The sequence below is a fragment of the Polypterus senegalus genome, chromosome 1 (genome assembly GCF_016835505.1).
Source record: "Polypterus senegalus isolate Bchr_013 chromosome 1, ASM1683550v1, whole genome shotgun sequence".
NCBI classification, from domain to species: Eukaryota; Metazoa; Chordata; class Cladistia; order Polypteriformes; family Polypteridae; genus Polypterus; species Polypterus senegalus.
The window spans coordinates 16219059-16239841 of record NC_053154.1 but is presented as its reverse complement, the minus strand read 5'-3'; the positions used below and the strand labels follow the sequence as shown (position 1 = coordinate 16239841).

The window sequence follows — 20783 nt, the reverse complement described above, 5'->3', positions numbered from 1 at the left end:
TTACCAGACATCACCAGCAACAACGCCGTCTATGGGCACAAACCCACCTTCGCTGAACCAGACAGGAGTGGCAAAAAGTGCTCTTCACTGACGAGTCACGGTTTTGTCTCACCAGGGGTGATGGACGGATTCGTGTTTATCGTCGAAGGAATTGAGCACGTCTGGGACCTGTTAGATCGCAGGGTGAGGGCTAGGGCCATTTCCCTCAGAAATGTCCAGGAACTTGCAGGTGCCTTGGTGGAAGAGTGGGGTAACATCTCACAGCAAGAACTGACAAATCTGGTCCAGTCCATGAGGAGGAGATGCACTGCAGTACTTCAAGCAGCTGGTGGCCACACCAGATACTGACTGGTACTTTTGAATTTGAGCCTCCCTTTATTCAGGGACACATTGTGAAACATTTTTAGTTTATGTCTTATGGTGTTGACTCTTTTAGTGTTCATACAAATATTTACACATTAAGTTTACTGAAAGTAAAAACAGTTGAAAGTCAGAGGACGTTTCTTTTTTTGCTGAGTATATATATGGGAAAGGCGCTATATAAATAAAATGTATTATATATATATATATATACTGTATATCTTCTTATATAATATGCTACCGTGGCTGTCCGTTTGTCTGTCCAGGATTTTAAATCACTTGTAGCTCACAAACCGTTTGACCGATTGACCTGAAATTTGGTACACATACACTACGCAACGTCTACTATCCACTTTTGGGGTGACGATTGACCTCCAAGGTCATTTCTCTTTTGATTTTTATTTTATTTTATTGTAGGATCAACTCTCGGCAGTGGGCAGCTTATTACTAACTTTTTTACATTGCTATTAAAAATAGTAAAACGTAATCATTTGAAAGTAAATTATGTTTCATGTTACATTAGAGTTATTCGTTGCGTAATATGATTTTGTTCTGTTTGGCTTTGAAATTAACATGCAAAAACTTTTTCAATGTACACTTTTCCTGTAAAACTTCAGTTAAAACAATTTTTTGAATTAAATTTCCATCAGTATCGTTTGCATTTTTCCATGTCTCGCATCCCCTGGTTCACTACATTACAGAAGTGAGTTATGAACTGATTAATGGCCCTGAGATGGAGGACTGGTTTAATGCTAACACTTGGGGACCATTTGAATGCCACTCAAGTGGGCAGTCATCAGGTTAGGCAGATCAGGTTGCCTCACACCCCTCAAAAATCCCGGTGTTTCCCACAAGGACAAGTGTCCTTAGGTTAGGGCAGTGTAGCTCCCTGGCTTTAGACCTGAGAGGTGCATGTTCTGGAGGTAGCTGAGGACTGTCCGAGAGGGTGGGGGATAAGCCGGCTATAAAAGCAGCTCCATGAACAGTGCGGATGCAGTCACAGCACATAGAAGGCACTTCTTACACATCACTCAGCTGCTAAAGCCCTTTGGCCTCTGTGTGTGGCCACCAGTGGGTGGGTCAGCTCGCTGAGCTGGGAAATAGTGTGGCATACGGGTTACCTCAGATCCCAGGTGAGCGGAGTGATATGAGCCTGGCAGCGTGTATTCACAGCACTGGGACAAAGCAGTTGGGAGCCATCAGGAGCTCCTTTTATGGCCAGCATCTCCAGATATCCTCCCTTTCACTGACGGTCCTCCCCTATCTAAGAAACATGTCCCAATTAGGTCTGGACACCCAGGGTGCTACATGGACCTCCTCTCAGAACCTTCATCCTCAAGAGTAACACAAAGTCCATCTGTCAGGATATTTGAGGGTTTTAAGGTATTCTGGTATACCCAGCCTGAAGCGAGCCTTGGTGAATGTGGGAGTCCACCAGCATTTGTGTTAAACCCGTCCTCCATCTCTGTTCATGAGTCACTTTTAATCCCACTACTGCCACCAATGTAACAATTCTGAGGGGTGCGAGAGACAAGGATTGTAGTCTGCACTTTATACAAAACTGGGAACACTCGAATGAGTTTTTCCTTAGAATTCCAAGAACAAAACTTAAAAGTGGTGAGGCGGCCTTCTGCTGTTATGCACCTAAAATCTGGAATAGCCTGCCAATAGGAATACGCCAGGCTGATATGGTGGAGCACTTTAAAAAACTGCTGAAAACACATCACTTTAACATGGCTTTCTCATAATTTCACTGTAATCAAAATCCTGATACTCTGTATCTCCAACTCATTATAATAACTGTTCATGGTGGCTCTAAAATCTGTACTAACACCTACTCTCTTTTCTGTTTCCTTTTCCGGAGTCCTTTTGGTGGTGGCTTGTGCCTCCACCATCTACTCAAAGCACCGTGATGTTCCAACAATGATAGATGGATTAAAAGCCAGAAGTCTGTATGACCATCAACATCAAGCGACTCCGTGAGAACCCTAAATACAAAGAGGACTGTTTCATTTATGTTAGGTAGAATGCCCAGAGGGGACTGGGTGGTCCAGTGGCCTGGAACCCTTGCAGATTTTATTTTTTTTCTCCAGCCGTCTGGAGTTTTTTTCTGTTTTTACTGTCCACCCTGGCCATCGGACCTTACTCCTTTTCTATGTTAACTAATGTTGTCTTATTTTAATTTCTTATTTTGTCTTTTATTTTTCTTTTCTTCAGTATGTAAAGCACTTACTTTTTTGAGTTACTTTTTGTATGAAAATGTGCTATAGAAATAAATGTTGTTGTTGTTGTAGACAAGAACAGACTATTCAGCCCAACAAAGCTCGCTAGTCCTATCCACTTATTTCTTCCAAAAAAACATCAAGTTGAGTTTTGAAAGTCCCTAACGTCTTACTGTCTACCACACTACTTGTTCATTTATTCCAGGTGTCTATCATTCTTTGTGTAAAGAAAACTTCCTAATGTTTGTGCAGAGCCAAGCAAAATGACACCTTTTAATGTTTGTGCAAAATTCACCCTTCACAAGTTTCCAACTGTGTCCCCGTGTTCTTGATGAACTCATTTTAAAGTCACCGTCTCGATCCACTGGACTCATTCCCTTCATAATTTTAAACACTTCACTCAGGTCTCCTCTTCATCTTCTTTACTTTAACTGTAAAGGCTCAGCTCTTTTAATCTTTCCTCGTAACTCATCCCCTGTAGCCCTGAATCAGCCTAGTCGCTCTTCTCTGGACTTTCACTAGCGCTGTTATGTCCATTTTGTAGACCAAAACTGCACCCAGGACTCCAGATGAGGCCTCACCAGTGTGTTATAAAGCTTGAGCAGAACCTCCTGTGACTTGTACTCCACACATCAAGGCGCTATATAACCTGACAGTCTGTTAGCCTTCTTAATGGCTTCTGAACACTGTCTGGAAGTCGATAGCTTAGAGTCCACTACGACTCCTAAATCCTTCTCATAAGGTGGACTCTCGATTTTCTGACCGCCCATTGTGTATTCAAACCTCACATTTTTACTTCCTATGTGTAATTCTTTACATTTACTGACATTAAATTTCATCGTCCACAAATCTGCCCAAGCCTGTCTGCTCTTCAAGTCCTCCTGTGATGATATAACAGATTCCAAATTATCTGCTAATCCACCTATCTTGGTATCATTTGCAAACTTGTTACTTGCAGTATATTCCTATCTTAACAGTTTATATTTATTAAAAATAGCAGCAGGTCACCACTCTTAACATCGCCCAGTTCTCATGAGGTTCCTCACACCATCACCCTCTGCTTCCTGTGTCTGAGCCAATTCTGCACCCATCTACAAACATCACCCTGAACTGCCACTTCTTGTAGTTTGATGCCCACCCTCTCATGTGGCACCTTATCAAATGCTTTCTGAAAGTCCAGATAAATAACATCATCTGCTCCACTTTGATTGTATCCTTTTGTTGCCTCCTCATAGAATTCCAGCATGTTAGTAAAACACGACCTCCCTCTTCTGAGCCCATGCTGACTGTTCAGTTAAACTCCTGTCCTTGCCATGTGTTGCTCAATCTTATCCTTAATAATTCCTTCCATTAATTTTCCTGTGATGCATGTTAAGCTTACTGGCCTATAGTTGCTTGGATCTGCCCTGTCACCCTTTTTATATAATGGGATGATATTTGCCATTTCCCAGTCCTTTGGAATCTCTCCAGTGTGCAGTGACTTCCTAAAAATATGCGTCAAGGGTTTATTTCTGCACTCGCTGGCCCCCTAAAGAACTCGTTGGTAAATATTATCTGGTTCTGGTGTAGAGTAGTTAGGAGTGTAGGGAGTAGTTAGACATAAAAAGCCCCATTGGTTTCTTCAAGTGCCACACTGCCACAGGCCTTCATTGGCTCCACGCACTCCCAGCTGCTTCATCCCAGTGATTGTGCGTACACACTGCCAACCTCGTCTGGCACCGCTCAGCTGGGTGCAGAGTCAATCCGTCTGCCACACAACCCAAGGCCAAGGTCCACATCTGAGGCTCATTGGTGACCACACACCCAAGCCAAACGGGTTTGTAGTGCTGAGATACATGTAAGAAGTGCTCTTTAAGTATTATGTCTGTGCTCCCCATCCAGTGTATCTATATAAAATAGAATAAATTGTAAAATATTTGACATCTCTTGCCTTACGTGTGCACTCAGTGTTCTTATTATGCCTTTCTTCGGTATCCTTGTTTGGCTCAACCTTTCTTGGCCGGCGCTTCCCCTCTCAGTCACATTCCTGTAAAGCCTGCTTCTCAGACTCTGTCATTTCTAGGCACCTTCCACAACTCCTGTCCACCGTTTGACCATTAATGGGAGACGGGTCTCCATTACCCACTGTGAAAAAATCAATCATATTCTTGCAAATATTTAATGACTTTGAAGGCAACTGTCAGTGTTCACCTCTCCTTGGTATCCTCTTGTGTCTCGATCTCTCTTGCCTTGCGCTTCCCCTATTGATCACATGTGACTGAACAACCAAAACCAAACTGACCATTCAGATTGCTCAGAAAGGCTGGACACGCAAACACACTAGATTTATATATGGCATTCATATACATGTGTGAGTTATGTTTTAAATACCTCCACGTGATACTTAGTATATGGACTTGCCATGTTCTCTCTGCGCTCACCTGGGCTCCCTGGGTTTACTGTTGCATCCCAAATATATGTGTCCTGGGTTTTTCGGGTCCCAACATGTGTGAGTGTGCAATGCCAGGGTTGTCTCCTTACCACGGGGCTAAATGGCTGCCAACAGTCTGAGGCATTCTGCAGCCTTTGAAACAGTGAATGTGGGATCAGAAGGTGAACGGATGGATTCAGAACTTTCTATAAGTAAGTCATTTATCTGTGGATGTAAAAAGAATCCCCTGGTGTGGCAGTTGCCTCTCTAATAAAGAGTCCTGGTATAAAACAGGTTGCCATCTTTATGGCCTGACCTTGGATTGATGCCATAATAAACTCTGCAGGATACAATGGCATTGCCAGTCCCGTGTTTGGCATCTTAGTAGGCAGACGATGTTGTGGGATGTTAACCCGTCTGTCCTGAAATGGCCTTCTGTAACTACTGTTATAAAGTGAAAGGCACTATATAATGAATAGATACAAACTGCACTGTATATTCATTATATAATAAACTAGGGGGGCTTCGCCTCCTGATCACTTCGCTCGCCCACCCCCATGTTTGGTTTACTGGATATACAATTCAATGAGATTGTTATTTTCATGGGAATTGTTACATATGCATTATTTTCACTTTTACTTTAAACACTTTTGTAAAAACAATACTTGCCCTTTATTTCCAACCCCGGGCGTGGTTACATCTCTTTCTTGCAGGACGTATAACGCTGCTCACGTTGTGAAGGGGTCGCAGCTGCTGTCTCGCTCGATCTTGGTGAAATTTGAAAGCATGTACAGCTGCTGTCCTTTTTGCCACTTCGTGCCTCTGCTGCTCGCGTTGTGATCGCTTCTCCGTGATCATAAATATACACCTGAACAAATTGTGTTTTCTTTGAAATTAAACTTGTCGTTGCTTTAACTATTGCAGGACCACGGATTCTCATAGCGTATGGTCCATTATTGTGTAAATCTACGTTTTGTGCATTGAATGATGCAAAGGCGAAAAGACTTTGTTGTCTACTCTTTGCTTTTTATTTCTGACCGTGCTTTGTCCTGCTGTTTTTTCAATTACACCTGGTCCTGATGATTCATTTCCTTTTGTTTGCGTCAATGCGATCTTTACCATCTTTTTTTTTGATACTGTAGCGACTGACGCAATTAAAGTGTCACAAAAGTTTTACTTGAACAATCGGCAACTTCGTAACCCCAAGCACAACTTTCTAGCACCTTCTCCAATCCCTCATCCCCCAGGTCTCGCCCCCACCCCCTTACCGCATCAATCAATACCCCGCTATCAGTCTTCCATGCTGTACTCCACCCTCCCTCAATCGGACCTAACAGTCACTTAAAACAAAAAAGGCTTCAACCTGGCTTGGACGCTACAATACTTTCAAATTTTACTGCTTTCATATTCTTTACCTTTCTCTGCATGTGTATCATGCCATCGTTTGTCTGAACCTTTCAAATTTCACTGCTTTCATAATCTCTTATCTACATTTTTATCTCTCCAGCGCTGTGGATCTCTTTTCTCCGCGCTGCTCTGTCTTCTTTGCTTAGTCATTGATTGTCCATATACGCTTTATATGTGCTGAGAGCGCAGGATCTGTGTGTGCTACGTGCCTTTACACGACTGAGTGTTTTGCTGGCTGTGATCTTATTTGATATTGTGTGAGTCTCGCGCGTCTTTTAAGTGTCTTCCGAGAAATTCCGAGAAGATCACGTCTCGTCGCCCTGCTTTTCCTTTCCAGGATTTTTTTTTTTATAATACAGAGATATGAAATGCATTATGTGCCAACTGTGTGTAGCGGGGCTACATAATAATAGTATGTCCTATGTTTGTCCTGAGTGCGTTTTCTTTTCCTCGTCCCGTTTACTGTCCGTTAAATGTGCGTCAGTAAATGTTGTCCCCATAAGTGCAGAGGGGAAGGATGATGGAGAGAGACCACAGCCCCAAGACGGAAATCGCCTGTTAACTCGCCAGATACATATTTACATTTAAAAAAGAGGAGCGGAGGCGAGGAGAAAGTGAGAGGAGAGAAATCAAGAGGAGAAAGGAGACAACTTACCCGATCATTTTCAAACTCATCACTGCCGTTTATTGCTTCATTCCACTGTTTACTTTTTCTAAAGCCGATTCAACATCACGGCAGCCAGAGCTAAGAAACCCCGGGGTTCGAATTCATACCAGCCATTGCCAGGACTTTTCATAGTGAGGTGGTTTTGTTTTCGGGAAGGAGCACAATAACACTACAGTCAGCATCAATACCGCCGGACTTTAATTTTGGACTTATTTTTCACCACATTTCAATCGCTGGGTTTACCAGATCCGTGTTTGAATTTGTGTTATGTGTTTTTGTTAATTGTTTAGGGGCAAGGGAGGGTTCAATGTAAATATTTGAGTGACTCGACATTAGCGCGATAGACATATGAGCGCCGACAAAATAGCGACCATTAAAACACGCCGACAAAATTGCGAAAGTTTCATTAAATATAAATTACTAGTTTAAAGCATATATAACAATGTTTATTTTAGAAGTCAATATTATGAGACACGGCACGCAGATAGTCCTTAAGATCACGCCCTGCATATGTAGGAAGAATCGCAGCAAGACGTCTTTAGTTGAGATAGTTTAGTGTAGATAGTTGAGCGTATTTAGACTTGCTGGCTGCCTGACTGCTGGTAATTTCGCTTTGTATACGATTGCGTCTCAATCGACCAACGTATTTGTCCTCCCAGTAATCATAAACTTTCTGGAGATTGTCGGTTCTACTCTCGCTCAGTTCATCGAAAGCGGTCCCAACATCTTCCGGAGGAACGAAACTCAATGCAATTAGCATCTTTGAATACAGTTATAACCTAGCACATAATGTGTACTCTCTTGGCCTCTCTTGTGATTTTGTCGTGCCGATTTTGTCAAAAACCAGTTAGCGAGTTTGTCGGCGCTCATTTGTCCATCGCGGCTCATATGTCTATCGCGCTTTTGTCGGTGAACCAATATTTGCATATTTGTGTTCTTTTATAGTAATTAGTCACTGGTGTTTTTGGGATAGTGGCATTTTGTGTGCACATATATATATATTTATTATTGAATATTTGTCTGTCTTTTCAATGTACAATATATCCGTGTATGATTTTACATATCTGTTACTGTTTTTTGATTATTTCGTCGTGTCGATAAAAGTAAGACAGTTTGTAAGGAGTATGGCTTGTTATTAGAGCAAGAAACATCAGGTAATCCAAGGAATAAGTCTTGGTAGCGCAGTGGCCGGTCTGGGTAAGGGGTCGGCCGTTACATGTGTGTACCACTGTTCTGAGAAATGACAGTTTGGAAGACCCCTTTCACAGAACCGAGGATTTTTTCATTTTATTCTTGTTCATCCCTGTTCACTTTGAGTTTCACATTTATAAATTCACTACCATGTTGCTGATCATCTATCTTTAACCACACTGATACCTGTCGGAGAAGACTCGGTGCCATCTGTGGAGATGTCCAGCACACCATCCCTATCCTGTGCAAAGTCGGTTTAGCATGAGGCTGGTGGCACCTGGTCACCAGGATGTAGGAGTGAAGACCAGCACCTGGCATTGCACCCCATCTTCGCAATATCTGTCATGACCTTGATGTGGCCTTTTCCCTGGCTTTTTCCTTTTTTTTTGTCACATCCCTGTCTAGCTTGCTCATTAATTATTGTTGCCAGTTTAATCTGGAGCAAGATGGTGAAGAGCACAGCCAGACTTTGTTTAACATGGTAGAATCCCACAATATACACACATACCATACCTTCCACTTTTATTGGCACCCCTTGCAAAAATTAGTAAGGAGGGTTAGAAAGAAGTCATTGTTAGCTAAAGAACCGTCATCTTGCACTGGAAAAATGAGAAACATCTGACTTTTAATTTAAACGAGTTCATAGCCCACATCGAGAAATAAATATTTTTAACAAAAACACCTGTGCCACAATTGTTGGCACCCATGGAAATGAATGTGGAACAATGTAACTGAAGCATGTTTCCCATTCAAATTGGACTTTGTTAAGTTGACTCGAGTGTATAGGAACCTTCCAGCTGAATCCAATGCCTTCCTGATTAACTAGGATACAAATGTGAGGAGACACAGAACCGAATTTCCTTAGCCAACCATCATCATGGCAAAGAAAAGAGAATACTCAATCTAAATGAGGGAGAAGTGTGTTGCCCTCGGGAATGGTTATAATAAAATAGCTACTTACTGGAAAATGCCCATTTCTATAGTTAGTAAAGGTGATCATCAACTGAAACTGTGACAGACTTGCCTGGAAGAGGACCCAAGTTTATTTTACTCCCACATACAGTGAGATGGATGGTAAGAGAGGCAATAATATCTCCAAGGATCACTGTTGGGGAATTGCAAGAAAAAGTAAAATCCTGGGGTTATCAAGTCTCCAGAACCACCATCAGACGGTATCTTCATGAAGATTATTTGGAAGGTATGCCAGAAAGAAGCCTTTTCTGTCAGTTATCCATAAACGTAAACGCTTGGAGTTTGTAAAACGTTGCTACAACTTTGACTGGAACCGCGTTCTATGGTCTGATGAAACAAAAATTGAACTTTTTGGCAATAAACACGCAAAGTGGGCTTGGTGTAAAAAGAAGGATGGCTATAGTGGAAAAGAACCTGGTCCCAGCTGTGAAATATGGTGCGGGTTCTGTGATGTTGTGGGGCTGTTTTTCCTCCAAAGGCCCTGGAAACATTGTTAGCGTACATGGCATTATGGATTCCATGAAACATCAGAAGATTTTCAATCAAAACCTGGCTGCCTCCACCAGGAAACTAAAACTAGGTCATCATTGGATCTTCCAGCAGGAGAAGGATACGAAACACATGTCCAGGTCAACCCTGCAATGGATAACTGACCACAAAATCAAAGTTCTACCATGGCCATCTGACCTGAACTCTATTGAAAACCTGTGGAATGAGCTGAAGAGGAGAGGGCAGAGGACCCTGGATGATCTGGAGAGATTATGGAAAGAAGAAGAATGGTGGGTTCAGATGCCATGCTCTGTATTCTCCAACCATATAAAAGGTTATAAGAGAAGACTTCATGTTGTTATATTGGCAAAGGGAGGTTGTACAGAGTATTAAGTGCAGGGGTGCCAACAGTTGTGGCACATGTGTTTTGTTAAAAATATTAATTTTTTGATATTGTTTCTCTTCTTTTTCTTTGAATTAACTTGTTTTGATTAAAAGTCAGATGTTTCTCATTTTTTCAGTGCAAGACGATGGCTCTTCAGAAAAACGGAGATTTTTTTTTTTCTAACCCTTCTTACTAATTTTTACAAGGGGTGCCAATAATAGTGGAGGGTACAGTACAATATATATATATATATATATATATACAGTATATATATATGTGTATGTATAGATATGTATGGTGCATGATCTGCTTCTCGCAAATGAAAAGGGCACCATGGCGGATGTTTGCCGACTTGCAGACCAACCACAAGCATTACCTGGTAGGTAATGACCCATACAATCAGATTGTGCTTCAGACTATGAATGCCATGAATTATATGTAAGCATATATATATATCCATCCATCCATTATCCAACCCGCTATATCCTAACTACAGAGTCACGGTTGTCTGCTGGAGCCAATCCCAGCCAACACAGGGCACAAGGCAGGAACAAACCCCAGGCAGAGCGCCAGCCCACCACATATATATATATATATATATATATATATATATATATATATGTATGTATATATATATACAGTGGTGTGAAAAACTATTTGCCCCCTTCCTGATTTCTTATTCTTTTGCATGTTTGTCACACAAAATGTTTCTGATCATCAAACACATTTAACCATTAGTCAAATATAACACAAGTAAACACAAAATGCAGTTTTTAAATGATGGTTTTATTATTTAGGAGAAAAAATCCAAACCTACATGGCCCTGTGTGAAAAAGTAATTGCCCCTGAACCTAATAACTGCTTGGGCCACCCTTAGCAGCAATAACTGCAATCAAGCGCTTGCGATAACTTGCAATGAGTCTTTACAGCGCTCTGGAGGAATTTTGGCCCACTCATCTTTGCAGAATTGTTGTAATTCAGATTTATTTGAGGGTTTTCTAGCATGAACCGCCTTTTTAAGGTCATGCCATAGCATCTCAATTGGATTCAGGTCAGGACTTTGACTAGGCCACTCCAAAGTCTTCATTTTGTTTTTCTTCAGCCATTCAGAGGTGGATTTGCTGGTGTGTTTTGGGTCATTGTTCTGTTGCAGCACCCAAGATCGCTTCAGCTTGAGTTGACGAACAGATGGCCGGACATTCTCCTTCAGGATTTTTTGGTAGACAGTAGAATTCATGGTTCCATCTATCACAGCAAGCCTTCCAGGTCCTGAAGCAGCAAAACAACCCCAGACCATCACACTACCACCACCATATTTTACTGTTGGTATGATGTTCTTTTTCTGAAATGCTGTGTTCCTTTTACGCCAGATGTAACGGGACATTTGCCTTCCAAAAGTTCAACTTTTGTCTCATCAGTCCACAAGGTATTTTCCCAAAAGTCTTGGCAATCATTGAGATGTTTCTTAGCAAAATTGAGACGAGCCCTAATGTTCTTTTTGCTTAACAGTGGTTTGCGTCTTGGAAATCTGCCATGCAGGCCATTTTTGCCCAGTCTCTTTCTTATGGTGGAGTCGTGAACACTGACCTTAACTGAGGCAAGTGAGGCCTGCAGTTCTTTAGACGTTGTCCTGGGGTCTTTGTGACCTCTCGGATGAGTCGCCTCTGCGCTCTTGGGGTAATTTTGGTCGGCCGACCACTCCTGGGAAGGTTCACCACTGTTCCATGTTTTTGCCATTTGTGGATAATGGCTCTCACTGTGGTTCGCTGGAGTCCCAAAGCTTTAGAAATGGCTTTATAACCTTTACCAGACTGATAGATCTCAATTACTTCTGTTCTCATTTGTTCCTGAATTTCTTTGGATCTTGGCATGATGTCTAGCTTTTGAGGTGCTTTTGGTCTACTTCTCTGTGTCAGGCAGCTCCTATTGAAGTGATTTCTTGATTGAAACAGGTGTGGCAGTAATCAGGAAATTGAACTCAGGTGTGATACACCACAGTTAGGTGATTTTTGAACAAGGGGGCAATTACTTTTTCACACAGGGCCATGTAGGTTTGGATTTTTTTACTCCCTAAATAATGAAAACCATCATTTAAAAACTGCATTTTGTATTTAATTGTGTTATATTTGACTAATGGTTAAATGTGTTTGATGATCAGAAACATTTTGTGTGACAAACATGCAAAAGAATAAGAAATCAGGAAGGGGCAAATAGTTTTTCACACCACTGTATATATATATATATATATATATATATATAATAGTAGGAGGTGCAGGAGGAGAATGGGAATCCTGGCCGGAACATAGAATAATTCATTACCTGGATGGGAGGCCAGCACAACAACGCAGACGGATTGGCTGGCGGAACAAAAAGCTGACGTCAACTTTTAAACGACAACTATAATACAAAACTTCTGGGTCTCTTGTAAATGGGTGCTGCATCTTGGCAATGGAATATCAAGATGGCGGCGCCCCAGGAAAAACAAGATGGTGCCGGAAAAGATGTGAACATTTATCAACGGGATGAAAACTACTTTCTAACAGAAGGAAAAATATAAGAATCTGTAACAAACAATCTGCAGCATTCATTCATTTTTTTATCTCTCTCCTGGTTTCCTTCATTCACTCAATTTGCCAAAATGGATGTAAACTTACCAAACATTAATTTTGACAAAAAGAATTCAGAAACATGTGGTAAAAATATTAAACAACATTCTTAACAGCACCTATGCCCCTGTCGATCCCACACGCACATTGACTGAACTAGATGGCGTAGGTATGGAGAGAGAAGTGGAATTCGGACATGGTCGTGGTGAAAAAACACAAAAAAAAACTAGCTGGGGGTCAAACACAGAAGACAAAAATTGTAGTCAATGTATACCAAAGAAAGAAAGAGTCGCAACTAAGAAATAAACCGAAACAAAACATAACTTGAAGGGTTAATAACCAGAAGGTTTACAGAAAATGATGCTAAGTGTTTTAGGTTTTATCCACAAACTTGGACAAAGTGCCTGATTGCAATCTTTATATCTACCTGTCACGATGAGCTTGACTTTGTCATTTGTTCATTTATTTTATTAAAGTCTTTTCTCTTGGCCTCTAAAAATAATGGAGGCAACGTCTTGGGGATATTAGAGGTCAAGGAATGTATTGGTCTGGTCTGTTTTTCGATCTAGGGTGTTACTGAAGATGTCCTTTTTATTTTATATTTTAGTATTTTAGTATTTTATACTTAAGATGTCCTTAGTATTGGCATCACCACTGTTTGCTGTTTGTAATGCAGGGTTGCCAGGCTATTGCTAGGCGAGACGTCCAGAAGTGTGCGACGTGTAACGTGATTACCGCAGCGGTGTAAAGGTCAGTGTTATAGACTTTGTTGCTGTCCGAGTTTGTGACTAATTCAAACCTCAAAACTTTTGTGTCTTCCTTGTTAAAAACTCTCTCTGGCTATGAATTGCTTTCTGTTCTTCAACTTTCATTTACATCTTGTGTTTTGGCTTAGGCTACGTGAAATATTCTGGTTTTCCACTCTCTGGTGACATCTCTCAATTTACGATTTTGTGTCACGTCCTGGCCTTTGTTTATTAGTACACTGGTGCCTCGGTTTGCGAGCGTAATTCGTTCCGGAAACGTGCTTGTAATCCAAAGCACTCGTATATCAAAGCGAATTTCCCCATAAGAAATAATAGAAACTCAGGTGATTTGTTCCACAACCAAGAAACATTCATATAAAAATGATTAATACAAAATATAAAGTAAAAATACGTAAAACAAATTAACCTGCACTTTACCTTTGAAAAGAATCATGGCTGGTGTGAGGGAGACGAGAGACAGGAGGGTTGTTGTGTAGGGCGACTTTCACGCTGACTAACGCAATCCTTGGCTCACTGGAGCCATTTTCTTTTTTTTGCGACTTTTAACAAGGAACCTCTCCAATGACAGTTGCTTTTGCCACCTTTTAAGGATTTTGCGGAAATGTGACATTGCATTGTCATTAAACAGAATCATTGCTCGCACACAAAATAAAAAAATGCTTTACGCATACACACACACACACACACACACACGTGGTCACAGTGCTACAGTAAACAGTATACGCTCGTACGGATGTTGACTGTACAAATGACACACGGCGACTGAGACCGAGCATGGGAGACGATTACCCACAATCCTGCAGCGAGACAGAGAAAAATACCATCGGCTCAGTTGTGATCACGTGACGGTCGGCGAACAAAGCGTATACGTACTACTCGTATTACAAGACCTCGTGCATTTATCAAGTTACAATTTATTACAAAATTTTGTTCGTCTTGCAAAACACTCGCAGACCAAGTTACTCGCAATCCAAGGTTTCACTGTATCGTGTCTTTACACTTTCGGCCTTGGCTCATTAGCATTACATTCCACCTCCTGACTCCATGATACTTAAAACTGCTGCAGTCCTGTTAAGCAATTACACCCATGCAGCGCTTAAGGTAGAGACACATAAATGCTGGCACTCTCTATTTACGTCTGATTTCTTAATAGATCTGGTTCCCCTCAGAGTTGTTGCAGCTGAATGGGAAGGGGGGATTTTGAGTGTGAACAGTGTCACACATGTGCACTTGGGAGACAGTTTATGGGCTTGAGGAAGTGTATGTTCCCACCGGACCAGAGATTGGCGCTGTCCTGTAACTCTTTCTCTTCTCTCCCTCCAGACCAACAGATGAACCATCAACCTGTGGCCACTTCTGGTCCTCGGAAAACAAACACCACTACTTCCTCTTCCAGTTATCAAGATCCCACCTCCTTCTGATGTCATTTCCGGTTCCCAGAATACCATTCTCTTAAATTCCATCATTTCCCATCTACTGACTATATAAGGGAGCCATTTTTTTTTTGTTTTCTTCAGTTCCGTTTTGAACTCCTGTCTGTGAAGACCTGTCACTCAATGGATCCCCAAAACTTTGTCTTTATTTTGTCTATTCTTTTACAACAGGTACATACATTTGAACCAAGAGACATTCATGAAGCGTGCCTTTACTCTAAAACCCAGGGGACGCTGAGGAGATTCTTGGCCCCTACACTTTAGGACTTCCTCCAGACTCAGAAGTGCTTCCTTCATGCTGTGCCCTGGCACCAGAAGTACTCCCGGATCTGGTGGAAGTCCTGAAAAGTAGGGATTGCGAATCCCTTCAGCGACCCCTGGTGGCACCAATGGACCCCAACAGGGTTGTTCTATGGGACTACAGTTCCCAACATGCCCTGTGGGTATCTTTAAAGATACTGTAACCTGGGGCCTCATGTATAAACGGTGCGTAGACACAGAAATGTTGCGTAAGAACGTTTCCAAGTTCAAATCGCAATGTATAAAACCTACACTTGGCGTAAAGCGACGCACTTTTCCACGGTACCTCATACCTTGTCGTACGCAAGTTCTCCACTCGGCTTTGCAAACTGCCAGAACCCAGCGCCAAAGCAGTGCTACTGTTCCTGTGTGGTTACCCTTTATTTCTTAGATGCACATTCCTGACGCGGCTTTATAAATACACTAAAACTAACCGCATATAGTTTATTAGTGAAATGCATCTGATTGTAATTAACTTGTAACAATACAATGGTCCAGGGAATAGCCATAGTATTCCAAATACCATAACTGCTTTAGCGTTGTTACTCTCACTGCACCTTCTTCTTTCAGCTCCTCTTGTTAGGAGTTGCCACAGCGGATCATCTTTTTCCATATTGCTCTCACTGCACCACTCGGAGTATTTATATCACTGTATCTGAGTGTGAATCACAGCAGCAGCTGATCAGAAAGAGAATTATCGGGATACAGACTCAAGCACACGCTACCTCAGCCACAGCAAAACGTTTCAAAGCCTTTCCTGTACGGACCTCGCGGTTCAGAAACAGTTTCATCCCGAGAACTATAAACACACTCAATCAATTGCTCCTTGTAGAACTGTCTGTACTTATAAGTAGAATCACCTCACTGTAAACTTGCACTACAGTTATAATATCGCACAACCTGAGCCACTTTATAAAGTGCGTATTTACATATGATGACGGTATCATTTGTAAGATGAAATGCAGCAAAATATGTTGATTATATTATACAGATAAAACTTTAACTTCATTTAAGTAATCTGTATTGTTAATAATTAAACATGTGAGGACACGGTGCCGCAGCGCAAGTTCACGTATTGTTCCTGCCTTGCGCTGTATATTTACTGAGACTGGTGCGACACTAGAAGGACAGACGGACAGAATAATTAAACACGTACTATGAAGGTATTTCAATGTTCCTTAAAAGTTTTGAAGAATCGTCGTTGTAAGCTTACAGATGGCTTAACGTCTTTTACAGAGCTGATTGTGTGGCGATTGGGTATTTGGGGAAAGAAAAGTAAGGACAGGAATTGGAGGTTAGTACGTTTGAAAGAGACAGTACTGCTACAATTATTTCATCAAAGGTCGCACATGACGCAGCAGCATCTTGTGTGACACATGAACAATCACTGCGCCATCGTGTTCCCATGTTTAATAACATGCTTTCATTCCTGTCATCATGAAAATAATATCACGTATACATCTCAGTATTTTAATTATTCAGAGAGCTGTAATATCACGAATGTAATGGATTCTGTGTCCTGTCGGAGAAAGAGAAAGAACGGAAGCACGTAGTGATTCACACACACACACAGCACATAGAAGATCAAATACAAAACAAAGCATTTAACGTACTACTTTAGTTACGATGGGATTTGAGAAACTAGTAAATTAAACGATTTTAAGATGAAGATAAACTATGTGATTAAAGTGGAAATTTAGAGATTAAAGTTGACATTTCGTGCTTTTTTCCCACTGTGTGCCTATTTTTTTTTGTCTGTACCCTAATAAGCTGAGACGGTGAGCTACAACTCGCCTTTTCACGGCAACTTTGATATGTGACTTCTTTTTTATTTTGGGACTGTGTGACTTTGTGAACTTGACCTTTTGAGTTTCTCCGACATGCTATGTCACTCGATCAACTTCATTTTGTCGATTATACCACGGTTTATTTGAACAAATAGTATGTTTTTCCTTTGCCTCCACTTGGTATTCGCTGAAATTCTTGTATTTTCCCCCGTGCTTTTCCCATTGTCTTTTCACAGAATGCTGAGCTTAAGGGCTATTTATATTGATTTGCATATTCAAAGAGGCGTAATTCTGGGAGGAGGAACAGAAGGCGCGTGCACAATCGTTACTTTTCACGCTGACCGGGATTTATAGAGCGGAAGAACGTGGAAGTTGGCAAACACACAGATTTATGCATCTGGATTTTTCTGTGCGTAAGCACATTTTGGCTTTTGTGCTTACGTCATGTTATAGTGCAAATTCTACGCATGGCGTTATGCATGAGGCCCCTGGGCTGCTACCACCTAGCATCCTAGGGGACAATATAACCCAACTTGGCCATTCATTACACATGTCTCCTGGCTGAATAAGGATCCTTATTTACTCCCTGCTAGGATGCTATCTCTTACAGTGGGTACACAACAACATTTAAGCTGCTGTCAATTTATAGTTAAGGCTTACATAAGCGTTAAAATAAACAGTGCTGTTGTCCATCTTCATTCTAGAATGTAAGCTCTAAACAATCATAGTGCTGGAGATTGGTGAGATGTTACATTTTAATCAGCACACTGGACCCAGTACCTGTGACAGAGGGGCCGCCCGACTGACATGAAGACACCTAAGGGCCGATTCTCTCTCTTTATGTCTGATATCCCACTGGAGTTTTGAGCTCCCATATATACTTATAGTAGCTCAAAGTGTCTGGTGGGCGAGTGCCTTTCAAGTTTCATCCAGTATTCTGAAATTATTACAGATGGTAGGGTGTTGGCAGTGACATTCATCAGTAGTCAGTAGATGGATTGGGAGAGCATGGAGGATCATGAGGTCGCTGGAAAAGGGGTGTGTGGCGCTCCCGACATCTATGCAAAAAGGATGAAGGTCCAAATCTTTAGAGTCCTGGTGGTTCCTGTCTTGCTAAATGGTTGTGAGACATGGACGCTATCCAGTGACCTGAGACGAAGACTGGACTCCTTCAGTACTGTGTCTCTTCAGAGAATCCTTGAGTACCGTTGGTTTGACTTTGTGTTGCTCACGGATGAGGCACATTACCTGCAAGTAGCATCACTTACGGTACTACGGCCATGTGGCGCAATTCCCTTAGGGTGATTAGGCTCACAGGATACCCATTGTTGTGGACCAGACCAAGAGGACGCCCACATAAAACCTGGCTGTGGCAGATAGAGGGTGTTTTCCGAAGGGTGGGACTGGACTGCCAACCAGGATCCCAAACTGTTTCATTGTTTGTGGTGGGTGCGGCAACGTGCTGTACCAGTGCATGCTCCCCAACCTAACCTGACCTGACCTGGTGTTTTTGCTATCCTTTGGAGTTTCAAGCACTGGAATATACTTACATTTGACTGTACATTACATTTGATTTCCCAACCTTTAATATGAAATTATGGAATATACTGACATTAAAACTGGAAACATTTGGAGTGGGCGGTGAAATCTTACAGTGGGGTGTGTGATGCATAATGTGTCCCGCTGGATGGCGTGGTGGCTCTGAGGCTCAGGATCTGCACTGGCAATCGTTCAGAAGGATACCGGTTTGAATCCCATAAACGCCAAAAGTGACTCTACCCCATTGGGCCCTTAACCTGCAATTACTCCGTACTAGGTGTGACATTAATCTTCATCCAGCCCTGCTTGTAGGCCCTAAGAAAAACCTGTGGGCTGGTGGCAGAATTGGCACACCAGCCACCATAAAAAACCTCAAACCATTCCATTCCATCTGAACTAGTGTGGTGCTGAGGTGTCATGGCTGCACTGGGATTCCTAATCTGGGATCCTGGAATTACCCTCCAAACCAGTGGTTGGCACTGTTACCCAATACCTTTTCTTTCTCTCCATCCCTCACCAACTCTGACATCCCTTCTGTCATCTGCCCTCCTGGACCCGCCCCTTCCTGCCTGGGCTTCATTAGACTGGATACACCACCATTTTGAGCCAGTCTGCTTGTTGACTTCCATTTAAAAAAAGGCCTTGTTTTTTTTGTTGTTTTTTTCTTTCAACCAAACATATGGGCTTCACCATGGTACCCCAAACCTTTCCCTGACTTCTTTATGTTTTGTTACACTATCTTTAAGAAAAGATTTGCTTTACAGTGCATCCGGAAAGTATTCACAGCGCATCACTTTTTCCACATTTTGTTATGTTACAGCCTTATTCCACAATGGATTAAATTCATTTTTTCCCTCAGAATTCTACACACAACACCCCATAATGACAACGAGAAAAACGTTTACTTGAGATTTTTGCAAATTTATTAAAAATAAAAAAACTGAGAAATCACATGTACATAAGTACTCACAGCCTTTGCTTAATACTTTGTCGATGCACCTTTGGCAGCAATTCCAGCCTCAAGTCTTTTGAATATGATGCCACAAGCTTGGCACACCTATCCTTGGCCAGTTTCGCCCATTCCTCTTTGCAGCACCTCTCAAGCTCCATCAGGCTGGATGGGAAGCGTCGGTGCACAGCCATTTTAAGATCTCTCCAGAGATGTTCAATCGGATTCAAGTCTGGGCTCTGGCTGGGCCACTCAAGGACATTCACAGAGTTGTCCTGAAGCCACTCCTTTGATATCTTGGCTGTGTGCTTAGGGTCGTTGTCCTGCTGAAAGATGAACCGTCGCCCCAGTCTGAGGTCAAGAGCGCTCTGGAGCAGGTTTTCATCCAGGATGTCTCTGTACATTGCTGCAGTCATCTTTCCCATTATCCTGACTAGTCTCCCAGTTCCATCCCCACAGCATGATGCTGCCACCACCATGCTTCACTGTAGGGATGGTATTGGCCTGGTGATGAGCGGTGCCTGGTTTTCTCCAAATGTGACGCCTGGCATTCACACCAAAGAGTTCAATCTTTGTCTCATCAGACCAGAGAATTTTGTTTCTCATGGTCTGAGAGTCCTTCAGGTGCCTTTTTGCAAACTCCAGGCGGGCTGTCATGTGCCTTTTACTAAGGAGTGGCTTCCGTCTGGCCACTCTACCATACAGGCCTGATTGGTGGATTGCTGCAGAGATGGTTGTCCTTCTGGAAGGTTCTCCTCTCCCCACAGATGACCTCTGGAGCTCTGACAGAGTGACCATCGGGTTCTTGGTCACCTCCCTGACTAAGGCCCTTCTCCCCCGATCGCTCAGTTTAGATGGCCGGCCAGCTCTAGGAAGAGTCCTGGTGGTTTCGAACTTCTTCCACTTACGGATGATGGAGGCCACTGTGCTCATTGGGACCTTCAAAGCAGCAGAAATGTTTCTGTAACCTTCCCTAGATTTGTGCCTCGAGACAATCCTGTCTCAGAGGTCTACAGACAATTCCTTTGACTTCCTGCTTGGCTTGTGCTCTGACATGAACTGTCAACTGTGGGACCTTCTATAGACAGGTGTGTGCCTTTCCAAATCATGTCCAATCAACTGAATTTACCACAGGTGGACTCCAATGAAGTCGCAGAAACATCTCAAGGATGATCAGGGGAAACAGGAGGCACCTGAACTCAGTTTGGAGCTTCATGGCAAAGGCTGTGAATACTTATGTACATGTGCTTTCTCAGTTTTTTTATTTTTAATAAATTTGCAAAAATCTCAAGTAAACTT

The 20783-nt window shown here is 42.2% G+C and overlaps 2 long non-coding RNA genes across 2 annotated transcripts in view; one reads left to right on the top strand and one right to left on the bottom strand.

Annotated features, from left to right (window-relative positions):
* LOC120523180 overlaps positions 1-15151 on the top strand; it is a 34883-nt gene extending 19732 nt beyond the window's left edge. Inside the window, exons 2-3 of the long non-coding RNA XR_005632565.1 lie at positions 13386-13459; positions 14800-15151. This is a non-coding gene — a long non-coding RNA (uncharacterized LOC120523180). The remainder of the gene's footprint in view (positions 1-13385; positions 13460-14799) is intronic.
* The window catches only part of LOC120523175, a 224339-nt gene that overhangs the window by 180151 nt on the left and 23405 nt on the right, over positions 1-20783 (bottom strand). The window lies entirely within an intron of this gene.